Here is a 10,159-nt window from a genome sequence, read left to right as displayed (position 1 = left end):
GGTAATTCAAATGCTTGCTAATCCCCTTTGAAAAAAAGAAACAGACATTGTGAATAGGACTTGGCACTTAACCAAGGCTCACCCTACTCAGACATATGACACGGGCATCTAAAATCGAAATCTGAAAGCATCCTTAATGGGAAGACATAATAGCAATTGGGGGCTAAAAATTGAAATGAAAGAGCTAGGGAAAGAACTAAATATACCTTGACCTTTTGTACAGACATACACCAAGTAAATCTAAGCCAATTTGAAAACGGTTTATATTCCCGCAATTCTAGAAAAGATGGCCCTAAAAGCCCAAAGCATATGCCAAACGGGCACAAGTATATCTCGTCGCCTGCACCCTGGCTTCCAGCAAATCCTTAGACAGCATTCCAAAAATCGTAACAGTATTTTGATTCACTCATGTAATCCTGTACGAACCCTTCTATAAGTCAACCTACTTAGGACACCTCGGATTGTACACAGTAGGATTCAGATTTTAAATAATTTTAAAATAATTTTCAAAGACTTTTTCGAACATAATAAAGTGTCGTTGGTTTAAGCTAAGTATGCGTTTATCTCAATGTTGCAAGTGAGTCAAAAGATTTCCAAATATGATTATGGGTAAAGAAAGGCACCTAGCTTTTGGTCAAGGCACACTTCCACATGTTACTACCTTGACCATGGCGATGTCGCATAATACGACATTTACAAGAGAAGTAGCATGTCACTACTCGAACGTACCTCGCACTAAACGAGTCTGGTTCAAACTATTCATGATCCATGTCACCATGAATGCACAAAAACGTATGCAAGGCATTATAGCACCAAGCCAATCCCGTAGCTACAGTTGGGGGCTTGAGAAAAACACTCTAAAAATGCTCGGAATGACGATTTTATCGCAAATTCTCGACGCTAATGCTATACATACATCATAGGGGCACAATCCTAACCTTTAATCGTGTAAAACGAACTTTAGAGTGGCTACAACCCCTCCCAAATTATAAAGCACTACTTAGAATATATAAAGTAACCCCACTAACAAGGGTAACTGAAAATCGCGAGTCACCAAAACTCCGATCAAACTACTGCACCTAACGTTCGCCCTATAAAGCGCCCGTTACACAGTCTACCTCGTTCCAAAGCAAAAGCGAAAGAAAAAAATCAAGGATAAGAACTGTCAAAATATACCCAGAGATAAATTTCAACTCCCAGAGCTGGGCGCCTATATCTTCAAACGCCCCAGCCTGGGCGCTGAATCCTTCTGCTAGCCAAAGTTTTGCCCAGATATAAAAATAAGAAAAAAACACCTATGAATCCTCGCATCGAACGAAGTAATAAGCCGTGCAAACCCACGCAGAAGGTGCTACACTTGTTCAAGCAACTGAACGAGGTGTGATGAAGTACTCCAATGCAAAAAATAATAATGATATCCCAACACCTGGAGGAATGTTCTAAGACACGCTGTTAGGCCACACAAGCTTACGTCGCACCATAAGTTCAACCATCCCACGGTATAAGTCTAAAAAAAGAGTGAGGCATATTGCATTAATGCGGTCACGGCCAAGAGCAGGAGGCGAAGACTACTTATCGCCCAAATTCAAAATGCAAGTCACACGACTTCTACATTAAGGATTAAAGGTAGCAAAACATTACCTACCACGGAAGGGATATCTCGCACTTACACGAGCGAAACCCCAAGGCATCTTTTTCGAAAGAACCTACGAAAATCGTACGCCAAAAGGAAGCATCCCAGCATGCATACTTGGGGGCTCCAAGCTACGAAACAACCATAGCAAAATAAAAAAAATCTCAAAGCAAATGTTTGAACAAACGAAAGGGCACGATGTTTGAGCCCACTTCATGAATGGGCCTGAACCCTATCAAGCTTCTAAGCAAACTATTCAAAATCAGTCATTGCTCAAAAAAAAATTGATTCAAGCAAACTGATTAATGGACCGCACACAACGACCATTCTATGAACGCTCGTTCACACATACATATCATCATTCTAAGTTTCGAACATTCACGAACGCGTTCAAAAGGAAAAATATACAACAACAAGAGCGGTCAAAGTCTTACGCCTCAAGGTATGTTCCTCGAGCCAAATAGACTCGCCCAACTATCGCAATAACTGTACGCCTTAAGAGCAACAGTTCCTTAAAATAACCGCCCCAAAGCGACAAGCACCGTAGTCCACCAAACGGCTACGGCTTCTCAAGAAAATCATCACGTTCTAAAAATAAAGAAAAAACTAAAGAGAAGAGAATACATAGAACTTCCAAGAGGCCAACTGTGTCATCAAGAAAGCTCGCCAGGAATTATTTTCAGCGCCCAGCGCTGGGCGCCGAAATCTTTAACGCCTAGGCTTGGGCGGCGAAACTGATCCCAGACCCTCTCTGACTTCTATAGGGTCCTGCCATATTCATTTGACTTGAAAGTTGCAGATTTCTTTACTGAAAGTCGCACCTCACGGCTTTGTTAAGAGTAGCACACCACTACAAAGATCGCTCGCACTTACGAGCACAATCCCAAACACGATCAAGGACATTACAGATTGCGTAGGAACCTCTTTGACAAGAAATCACTAAAGGAAAAATCCTTATAAGTGGCTCATCAAAAGTTGCCCTTATACAATAAGAGCAACTTTTAATGATTAAAAAAATAAAAATAAAAATTTAATTGTTAAAACTTTCTCTCCTTTTGAAATAAGCGCAACTTTAATCACGTACTCCAGCTTCTTCTCTTCTCTCAGCTCGCAGTCACGTACTCCATATTCACTTACTCCATAAGCCTCCTTCTTCTCTCGTGCAAGTCAGCCCCTCCGACCACCATCACCGCCCACCATCACCACCGGCTCCTCTCCTCCAAAGTCCGGCCGTTCTTCTCCTCCAAAATTCGCAGTGCTGGCCTCCAGACTCCGGTCGTTCTTCTTCACAAGCCTAGCTTCGTCCTCCTCTGCGTCATCTTCACCGGCGATACTGGTTATGCTTCATCATCTATCCGGTAAATTACTCAAAATTCCTCTCTTAATTGATTTAATTGATTTCAATTTCGGGATTTTGTTTCCCCAAATTATAAAACCCTCATTTAATTTTCTAAACTCCTTAAACCCCACAAAATTGCGAACTCAAAAAGGTAAATTATTACGTGAATGTTTTACATTTTAGCTTAACAATCTTATCTAGCTAGCCAATTGCGTATTGATACTGGTTATGAGGATCAGTCGAATGCTTTCAGTTTATTCTGACTTGGTGTATTTAGTTGTTAAATTGATTCTATTACTGGTTGTTTCGTTTTGCGGTTGGATTCTTGTGCCAACAAAAGAGTATCGAGTAATCACATGATTGCACAATTACTTAATCCAATTTTCTTTAATTGAATTTGGGTAAATGAGGGATTGGTTAGATATTGTTGTTGACATCAATGCCTCTTGTTATTGCAATTCTTTTCTTTTGTAATGCCATGGAATTTCCAATTTGTTTGTTGTTACAAGTGTATGCCCAATCATGATATAGCTTTTTTCTTTATTTTTTAGTTTTTCTTCGTAGGCATTAAGATTCTTGAATTTAAGCATTAACATTATGAATTTGGATAATTTCCTTGGTATATGAGAATCAACTTCTATTGCCATGTTCCTTCATAAAGTGTAATTATGATCCCTCCATTTGGTTTATCATTTCATTCAATTGGTGAGATTCCAGTGGGTAATCATGGTTGTTTTCTCTATGTGGTTTTCCCCCTTTTGCGTTTATTTAAAAATTCTTTTTACTCCCACCAACTGTAAATTAAACAGCTGAAGGAGAAAGTAGAGGACCTGAAAGGAGTCAACTAAGATCTGAAACTGAGATAATATGTCCAATACTCACATATTGGATAAATTACGCTCTTCGATTTGTAGTTGGCAGCAAGTTTCTTTTATTTGTTTGTATGGATAAAGGATCTTAAGGGAAGGAAGGGAAGCAAGAGTGAGATATACCTTCCTTTATTTGGAAATGGATTGAGGAAAGGGAAATAAATCGGAATGATAAATCGGATTTAGGTAACTATTATAGTGGAATGAGTTTTATCTATTAGGTAACAATTGTTATGTGATATGCAGTGTTTTTTTTACTGATCTGCACTAATCTGTTATCCGATCTGCAATGTTTTACACTGATCTTCTATCTAATATGCAATGTTCTGCAATGTCTGCATTGTTTTACACTGATCTTCTATCTAATATGCAATGTTTTGCAATGATCTGCACTGATATGTTATCTGTTCTGCACTATTTTGCATTGATCTACTATCTGATCTGCACTTATTTGTTATCTGATCTGCACTATTTTGCAATGATATGCTATCTGGTCTGGACCATTTTGCACTCATCTGCACTGATCTGCACTAATCTCTTGACTAATTTGCACTGATCTGCACTGGCAGCACTGATATGCAAAGACTGATCTGCAGTGACTCATCTCCACTGACTGATCTTCACCATATGCCTAACTAAATCCGGCTGGTACATGGTGTTAATGAGGATGCCTTTTATGTATAAAAGGACAACTGTAAACTTTTCTATGACCTAAAAAGCCAAACACAAACTGCAGCTCTTGATGCCTGAATCTTTATTACTTAAATAACTTGCAGCAGAAAATTAGTTTTCAGAACTTCAGCTCTTGATATCTGAATCCTGATTACTAGCAGTATATTCGAGTGAGATTACTTTATGTTCAACGTCTCCAAGAACTTAGACTCGGAATATGATATGGTAGAAACAAGAGAGTAATCCAACATAATCAAACCTTTCTCCTTCAAGACTAGGTGCAAAAGACTCGCAAGTTCAGACGCAAATAATACCCACACACAGAAATAAGAGAAGCAGGGAGAAATTTAATTGATGAAAACTCAACTGAGTGGAATAAAAAATTAGTAGCTTTAGCTACCACTCTCATGGTTAGTGACTTTAGGTCACAACTCTCTTTACAATACAAAACACAGGATATCCTATTCTCCCTCTCTTCTTTCTCTATTTAAGCACTTAGGGATTTCTTCCTAGTACGCTTCGTTTAATGAGGTTCTGCTGCTACTTTCTATCTGCTAGTGTGGCAACGGTTCTTTCCCCCTTCCTCACTTGTGTTGTGTTTATTGTTCTTGTCTGGTTCTTTGTCAGATGATGTTGGTTATGCTGGTCCCTTTTTTTTGCTTCTTGCTGTACACCAGTTGGACACGTGGACAGTTAGGATGGTTCATTACACTATGATGGTCTTATGTCTAGGTAATGTTCTCTTCTCAAGCTAAAAGTAAACAAGGAACACTTCTTTGCCAAGAAACTAGGCTTGTAACCAAAACTGTGTAAGTGTGTAACAAAAAATTTGGAAGATTATTGGGCATACTTTTTTATTTCTACTCAGCTTAATGTAATAGCATTTGCCTCCTTGATTTATCAACTGTAGAAGAAACCACGTTTTTATTCTTTGTAGCTCTTATTTGGCAATTGACATCTTGTTTACGACTGATAAATCTCGGTTTTTCGCTTGGTTTAAACCAATTCAGCATAAGGACTATTTTCGCTGAGAGAAACTTATGTTGGACGTTTAGGCTTAGAGCACTTCCCTGCTGAAGGAATTCGAGCTCATATTCTCTCAGATGTTGTTGTTCTGTTTACAGCATTCTCTGGCTAGGTTTACAGCATTCAAATTCTTATTGGAACAAACAGGGGCGCATCTCTTGAAGATAGGGGTACCTTAAAAGTGCAGATTACTAAGTTTGCATAAGTGTTTAGGAGGAGAACTTCTGGTACGTTTTACTTTCTGGAAAATAGTGGTGATCGTAAGTAGGTGAGGAAAGAGGAGAAATTTTGGTGCGATGTCCTTCAATATTGTTTAAAGAACGTCAAATTCCTTCATAATTGTTCTGCAGTCATCATTTCCAAATTGAAATTGTCTTTTTCTTACAATCGGGAAGTCGTTGAAATTGGAAGATTCCAGTAGCTGAGTTGACTGTTTGATTCCCTCATTAGAAAGTTGTCCACCATGTGTTTGATAAAATTCCTGAACCAAAGTCGTGGTCTTTATTTTATTTTATTGTGCTTGTCTTTTATTTTGTGATTTTACGAATACCCTTTTAGTTAGTATTGAAAAATTGTTGGTGTACTCTTGGTTTCTGGGTTGTTCTCTTATGATGCATTTTCTTGCTTTTTGCCCCCTTCAGAAAGGATGCTGCGATCATTTTTGTTGAAGGAGACTGTAAGATTGAATTCCAGGCTTTCTGGGTTCAATCAATTGGTAAGTTATCCTGCAAAGTTGCAATGTACTTTCAGTTTATCTTTGTCCTAATATATAGTAAAATTGAATGAATCAGAGAGGGATTCACAGCAGAAATAAGAAAGCTATGGATTTTATAGCAAAAGGGTGGAGTGCTATGAAAGAAGTTGATAGAGTCATTGATTATTGTGAACTTAATGACAAGCGCCTCATTCCTCTTCTCAGGGTGAGTGCTTGTTTTTCGGTCTTTCTGGTCCTTTTAGACCTCATGTTTGCTAATGCATGAAGTATATGACTGTGTTTAAAGACATCTCACTTGAATGCGTTCCAAACTTGAAATATTTCCTAAACCCTTTTATGTCTCAAGCATTCTGTTGCGAATCGATAATACTTGTTTTTAATTAGACTTACATTGTGATGGATTTGCTAAGTTTCGTATGCTTCTATCTGATTTAATTGTATGCTATACTAGGGTGCTAAGGAGAATTTTGAGTTGGCTTTAGAAGTTGACAATTCAAATACCAATGCACGCTACTGGTTGTCCAAGCTAGACCTTAAATACCATGTCCCAGGGGCATGCAAAGCAGTGTGAGTTACATTCGAGACGTGATTACTTTTTATGTGTTAACTGGAATCTTTCTCTTAATCATGCTACTGAAACACTGGTTTTATCTCTAAGACCCTGATAAGAAAATTATTTAGAGTAAACAAAAAAGACCAGTAGAATTGTGCTTGATGCTTGTTGTTGTCTCTTCTCTTGCTGAGTAGATTCGTTGTTTCTTAACATGTTTTTAAGATCCTTAGTCAGCCATCTCAATTGTTACAGTCTTTCTTTAGATAGGACATAGAAATGGTGGTTTCACCAAGAGTGATCTCCTTAAAAAATTTCTTTCTGTCAGATGAGCTGCTTTGCTGGTTGAAGCTGCTGAAATGGGAATCCTGATGCACTATACGAGTTAGGTGGCCGCTTAAGAGTCGAGGTTGGTTCATTCAAGTTTTCAACTCATGTTGTTGCTTTTATGTCATAATTGGTGTGCTATTGTAAGTTATTTCCAGTCCTTTCTACTTTAAGGATATCTTGCTAAAAAAGCCTCTCAGTTCGGGACCGGGCCTTTTCATGTAATCTGAAGCACGGTATATCGGGGATGTTTGAAGGAAAATGGCCATGCAGAAATACAGTCTAACATCCTTCAGATGATTGGGGTGTGGCAAATAACTTTTTTTGGGGGGGGGGGGGGGGGGGGGGGTGGGGGTGGGGGGGGAATGGGGATACTTGCTTTTTCTCCTTCTTCCTTTCTCTATATCCATTCTTTTTGAGATGCCTCTTTGTCAAACTAGGATATTAGTCGCTAAGCTCTTGTTTTATGTATTGACCAAAAGTGTCTTCATTCTGCCACTGGACCTTTCACCACATTGTAAAGGCTGATTTCCATGAACACTATCTATATGTAGAAAATATTGCCACTACTTCACTCTGCAAAAATGTTCAAAGCATATTTGCATTTTTTTGCTTGAAATTATCATGATTCAAGGGGTGCAAGGAGGGAGTTTATCACAATCAACCAGAGCAACTAGGATGCAAATAGAGTCATGTCCCTTGGCATCCTCATTGGCCTGACCTTTCTCCCGGAGGAGGTCCTACGGGGGTTATAATTTGAAAAAAAAACTTGGTTTTCTTAGGGTTCAGCAATAAGTCCCTAATTAGATATAGAATTTGGCATTGGCTAACGCTGAAGTGCAACAGTTAGGAGGACATTGAATGCGTGTTTAATTAAGAAAAAAAAAGAGGAGAGAACTCTTTGTGTTGAAGTTAGAAATTATATATAATGATTTGAATGGTAGGGATGGTCTCTGGAACTGTAGTACCCTCATCCATGGTAGGTCCAGACTTAAAACAATAATTACCCTTGTAGTAAAATCTTTGAACTAGTTTCTCTCTTAAAACCCTCCAAAATACCATCAAGGCCTGAAGTTACAACCTCTTAGTTTGCTTTCTAATATTAATTGTTTTCTATGTTTTTGGCACTAGTTTCTCTATGGTGCCTGAATAGTTTGGGTAGTGTTTTCACAAATGGGAATCATGCAAAATTTGATTGGCGTGTTTGAGGTAAGATGCGTTAAAATTATCAGCCTTATGTTAGTTCTTGTATTATGTGCACCAGGCCACCAGGTAATCTCAGTTCGTATAAGTTTTATTCCGAGTCTGAGGTCTTAAAAAAAGTGTAGAGTAGCTGATCCTCGTTGGGATATCTTCTGATCACTCACTAAATGTATTCAAAATATGTATGGTACTGAGGAGTGAGGAGTGGTAAATATTTCTTGTTAATGCTGCTGTTGATTTCTTCAATTTGAATTCATTTAAACATTTGATTCCGAAATTAAGTTGGTAAATTTTCTTTTAAAAATCTGATATTGAAGTATTTTTCACTTTATTATGGCAGAATGACTATGTTCAATCATCTCAGCAAGCATTCTATTATCTGGAGAAGGTTGTCGAACAGGTACTTTTCATCATATATTGTAGTCGAGGATCAAATTGCTAAGCATCACATATCTAGGTTCGTTTGTTGGTGGTTGAGATCGAAAATGCCATTTTTGGCCATAAATGACCTATATCGACCCAAATGACCCTTAGGTGTGCATAAAGAACTTCAAATGAGTCTTATAATCATATAACTAATCATATGAATCATGAAAAACGTTTAGAATATGGAAATGGGTTCGTTTGTTGGTAGTTGGGATCGAAAATGCCATTTTTGGCCATAAATGACCTATATCGACCCAAATGACCCTTAGGCGTGCATAACGAACTTGAAATGAGTTTCATAAACATATAACTAATCATATGAATCATTAAAAAGGTTTAGAATGTGGATATAGGTTTGTTTGTTGGTAGTTGGGATCGAAAATGCCATTTTTGACCATAAATGACCTATATCGACCCAAATGAACCATAGGTGTGCATAACGAATTTGAAATGAGTCTTATAATCATATAACTAATCATCTAAATCATGAAAAAGGTTTAGAATGTGGATATAAGTTCGTTTGTTCGTAGTTGGGATCGAAAATGCCATTTTTGGCCTTAAATGACCTACATCGACCCAAATGACCAATATGCATGCATAACGAACTTGAAATGAGTCTTATAATCATCTGACTAATCATATAAATCGTGAAAAAGGGTTAGAATGTGGAAAGAGGTTCGTTTGTTGGTAGTTAGGTTCAAAAGTGTCATTTTTTGCCAATATAATTGTTTTCGCGACCAATATAATTTTTGTTTTCGCATATGAAACTTAATTTAATTTATTGGTTTGCATGTACGGTGTTCTTTTAATGGTTTTCAAAACTCCAAGGGAGGGGCCATTTACCAAAAAGGAGTTGGATGAAGTTCGAGACAAGTGGGCTATTTACTTCAACGATTGTGAACTACCCTCAATGTAATAAATAGAGCAGACTTGTAGTTATTCGTGACTCTTACATTATTTTGTTATTGATCGATTTAATTAATTACATTTGAATTATTTCGGTAATATTATTGGAAATTTGAAATTTATATCATTTTTGAGAATGTCAAGCTGATGTTTGATGAAATAGAAATTATATTGCAAAATCAGAAATTATATTGCAGAATATTAGGAATTATATTGCAGATTTTTTTTTTTAAAAAAAAAACTCAAAAGTTGCCCTTGTTTGCAACAAGAGCAACTTATGTGCAGCTTATAAGGTGCCCTTGTTTGCAACAAGGGCAACTTATGTGCAGCTTATAAGGTGCCCTTGTTGCAACAAAGGCACCTTATAAGTTTCACATAAGGTGCCCTTGTTGCAAACAAGGGCACCTTATAAGATTATAAGTTGCCCTTTTTAAGGGCAACTTTTGATAATTTTACAAAAGTGACCCCCCATTGGTGGCACTTACGAAGGGCA

At 37.7% G+C, this 10,159-nt stretch overlaps 1 pseudogene; it reads left to right on the top strand.

Moving 5' to 3' along the window:
- The first annotated feature begins 2,698 nt into the window (after window positions 1-2,698).
- Window positions 2,699-9,809, top strand: LOC110775350 (uncharacterized; annotated as a pseudogene).
- The last annotated feature ends 350 nt before the right edge of the window (window positions 9,810-10,159 follow it).

Source organism: Spinacia oleracea, chromosome 5 (genome assembly GCF_020520425.1).
Source record: "Spinacia oleracea cultivar Varoflay chromosome 5, BTI_SOV_V1, whole genome shotgun sequence".
In the NCBI taxonomy this organism is placed as follows: Eukaryota; Viridiplantae; Streptophyta; class Magnoliopsida; order Caryophyllales; family Amaranthaceae; genus Spinacia; species Spinacia oleracea.
Note: the sequence above shows the minus strand (reverse complement) of the source record. Positions and strands in the feature narration are given on the sequence as shown.